Genomic DNA, 4390 nt, shown 5'->3' on the forward strand with positions numbered 1-4390 from the left:
CATTCTGCACAAGTAGTTTGCACCTGCAGTGAAAAAAATTCGTGTCAATCGGATAAGCAGGTGCAGAGAAAATTAGCATGGACAACATAATGTGGACAACACGACGCTGACATTCAGTGTGTGACATTCAATGAACTGATCAGTGCGTGACATTCAATGACTGATCAGTGAGTGACATTCAATGAACTGATCAATGAGTGACATTCAATGAACTGGAACAATTGCAGCAATAAATTACAAGAACATGCAGGATATCAACGTTTGAAGGACAGGACTTGATACATTGGAGAGGAGTTGATTACATGGAGATCTGATGGAGATGTTTGAGATAATGAAGGGTGTGGACAAGATCGGTGCAGTGGAGTTTTTCAGCAGAGTGGACAGTGTTGGACCAAGGGTCATAGCTTGAGGGTAAAGAAGATGAGAGTGAGGACAGTTTTAAGCAGAAGGTCTTTCAGTCGGAGAGTGCCTAATGGATGGAATGGTCTTCCCGTAAAGGTAGTGGCAGTGGAGGGGATGGATATAAGTTTTATGTTGGGATTAGATCGGTACTAGTACGCAATGGAGATGGAGGGGTATGTGGTTAATGGCTTGTGTGTGGATGGGTAACGATACTGGGGTTGGTGCAGTGTACGCACGATGGGCCGAATCGCCTCCTTCTGCGCCAAAGTTCCTTGTGTATCGTCATGGAGGGACTTGAAATGCACATCGTCTTCATGGTTCAGGCATGAATGCCAAGCCGGTAAAACATATGAAAGTGCCCAATATGTTGATGCTCAAAATCTCCTTCCTATTCGTCAATCCTTCGATCCTTCTGAGTCGGGGTTGAGTTTGAAGATCCTTGTTGGATCACCAAGCTCATAACTCTACCCATACCAAGCCAACCATTTGCTCCTCCTTTCTTATTACCTCCTTCCACATTCGATGTTTTCACCCCTGTCTGTCTGTTGGCTGTCTTAGAGCACCCTTATTCTGGACATTTCCATCTGTCTGTCTGTCTGCGAAACTTTGGTCAAGCCTAGGGGCTAAACCATTCAACCGATTCCAATGAAATTTGGTAGGGAGGACCAATATTTCTGGGAATCGTGTGCTTTCGAATATGGGACCCCGGGCCCGAGCAACGGCATAGCAACGGCCCTTTAAAGTGGTCAAAAAATCGAAAAAAAATATATAAAAATAAATAAATCGAAAAATCGAAGCTTTGAGTTCTGTGCGCAATCTATCGAGCTCACTTCATGCCAATTTGGAACCCGAACAAAAAATATTTGTAGGAGGAGATAGGTTTTGGGCGAGTACATGTCGAACATTTCAGAAACGGTTAATTGTGAATATCTATAAAAGAAAGAGTCTGATTTTATTGAAACTTGGGTGAAATGTGTACAATGTGGCTAGCATGTACACAAAAATGAATGGTTGCTATGCACACCTCCGTTGCTTAGCAACAGCTAAAATACTTTATCGTACATCGTACACTTATTGTGGACTGTACAAAAAAATCAATACCTCCGAAACTGGACCTCCGAGGGACCTGTTTTTTTTTGTGCCCAAGGAGAATGTCTTACAGCATCGTATAAAAAAATTAAATCTTTAGCAAATAGATAAATGGAATTACCAGGGCTGCCATTTGTTAGTCTCTTTGGAAACATGCCTGAAATTTCACAAGGCCCAATAAAGACCCAATGAAATTTTTATCCCAATAAAGGTTATCGTCGCATGCTTGACTCGCTAAGCCATCGGATTATGTAAAGATTGTTGGTGGATGGCCGCATATTACGGTTTTGTGACTTTGATAAAATAATATTAAATAATTGCGTGGAGAAATGGAGATTTTTGCTTCAGTGGATGTCACGAGTTCGTTTTAACTCGGATCGCAATTCTGTTTTCACTTTTGGTAATGGCTAAGTATGCTTAATACTCGGTTGTCGAAATTCTGGTAAAAATCGGATGTTTTATGAGATTTATGTTGGGTGTCGTATCTGAGGCTTCATGAAGATTATGCTAATGAGGGGGATTGTAACACACGGCATTACACGCTCGTTTTAAAGTCATTTCAATCCTGTCTTCAATTTTGGTAACTGTTAAGTATGCTTAACACTCGGTTGTCGAAATTCTGGTAAAAATCGGATGTTTTATGAGAGGTTTGGTACAGAATCATTGTAGAAACTTCTGGTTTGCGTCGCTACCTTTTCTAGAGACAGCTTTTATTAGACAAGGTCAGAGGTCAAGTTGACGATTTCGTAAGTACCAGTCTATGACTGCTTGTTTGTTTGTTTATTTGTGTGTGTGTTTGTGTGTGTGTTTGTTTGTTTGTTTGTAGGCATGATAACTCGAGAACAGAAGAAGCTACCAATGTCAAATTACACCAAGTGATTCAGGAGGGTGATGGCTAGCGCTGATTAGATTTTGGTCAACATCGGTCAAAGGTCAAGGTCACAGTGAGGTCAAACATTCGATTTTTGATGGTTTGGTACAGAATCATCGTAGAAACTTCTGGTTTGCGTCGCTACCTTCTCGAGTGACAGCTTTTATTAGACAAGGTCAGAGGTCAAGTTGACGATTTTTTAAGTACCAGTCTATGACTGCATGTTTGTCTGTTTGTCAATCGCCTACAGGTTACAATTCTAAATCGATCGTCATGAAACTTTACTAAGTTGTGGAGGTAGTCACAACTGAGAAACCCATTGATTTTGAGGTCAAAGGTCAAAGGTCATCTTGATGTCAAATTTCTAAAATCGTCATTTTTCATCCGACTGACTTGAAGATTGAAGAGGATTTGCATATTTGGACACTGACTTGGGAAACCAACTATTTTTGAGGTCAAAATGTCAAAGGTCAACTCAAGGTCAGACAGGGCCAAAATCGATACATGATATGTCAAGAAGTTGTGGAAGGATTCAGATGAAACTTTGTGGGCAGGTTGGGTGTGTGGCAAGGACGAATTGGTTCGATTTTGGTGAAGATCCGAATCCGGATCTGGATACGAGAATTATTTAATTAATAAGGTGATTCTTCACCATTGAGAGATCTAGCCAAAAACGATAGAGTACTGTATTGCATAATATTTCAAAAATGTATTGGGCCCGATATGTTCTCGTGGATCAGGCATTGCAGGGCGGAGGTATGCGCTCTTCCGGGTGCCCTTCTAGTTATTCGGATTGCTGTCATCAACTTCCCCTTCACTCTTGCTTATCGTCATCCTCACCATTTCTGCTCCTCCACCCCTCCTCTTGCTGGAGTCTGCAATGCACATCTTCCAAATTCCCATCCCATTCCATATACTCTATTCTCTCCTCGTCGTTCCCTTCATTTACGTGTCCTGTTTCCCTTTCTGCCCATGCCTTCATCTTCCAATACACCCGCATTCGCCCCCAGCACCCCCCCCCTCAAGTATGCACTTGAACCACAGCACACGCCATGAATCCAATCTATAATTTACACAAATACTGAACATGATTTGCATTTCATTGAGCACATCCCGAGCGTCGCTTTGCCTGAAGCCATGGACCCTGTTGTCGGTCTACCTACGACTGTTATCGTCCTTCGGTGGGCAAATTTGGCAGAATGCACCTTCCCATTTTCGATACATGGTCGAGGCTCATGGAAGAGCAAGAGCAGAAAAAAATGGAACAAAATGGAAAGGGGGAAATATCAACAACAGAGTAGTTAGGTGAGAGTGAGAGTGAGATCAAGGAGGGGGGGGAGAAGAGTGACAAAGCTACACACAAGTAGAATGAAACACAGCAAGGAGAGGAATAGGAGAGAGAGCGAGAATGAATCAGAGAAGAAAAAATCATTGGACAAGGAAAGAGGTGAGGAGAGGGGGAGAGTGGGGGTGGTGGGGAGGGTGAGAAATCACAATAACCTGGAAAAGGGCAGGGTCCTCTTCCTCCGAATTTCCTCCAAGCCTTCTCCTCTTCGCAATCTCCCGACGACCCCCACCATCTTTTTCTATACCCTGTAATAATACCCCTCTTTCTACCTTTTATTCAATTTAAATCTTCTCACCCACCACCTCCTCTACCCTGTCCCCCCACCAAAAAAAAACTCACGACCTTATGCGCACGTAATAAATAGATGGCCCTTAAAGTTTACAGCCCCAGGATGTTCGAGCCTGCATTGAAAACGAGCTCGTCGAGGTCCTCGAGGTTAGTATCATTACCAAGGAGCCAGCGGCATTCCCCCCGTCCGACTTTCTTGTTGCAAGTAAAGCAGCTGTGCCTGGGAGAAATGATTAACACACCGTCATGATCCCAGGGTTTGTCGTCGCCCACACGACGACAGCGTTTCATTGGTGACGCGCAACACACAGCTCGGTGGAGCAACAGGACTCTGGGATTCGAACCGACCTCCCACAGCCATGCCACCTTGACATCAGCTGTGCGAAGCAGAT

Source organism: Eptatretus burgeri, chromosome 12 (genome assembly GCF_056783735.1).
Source record: "Eptatretus burgeri isolate ZD-2024b chromosome 12, Ebu_testis_v1, whole genome shotgun sequence".
NCBI classification, from domain to species: Eukaryota; Metazoa; Chordata; class Myxini; order Myxiniformes; family Myxinidae; genus Eptatretus; species Eptatretus burgeri.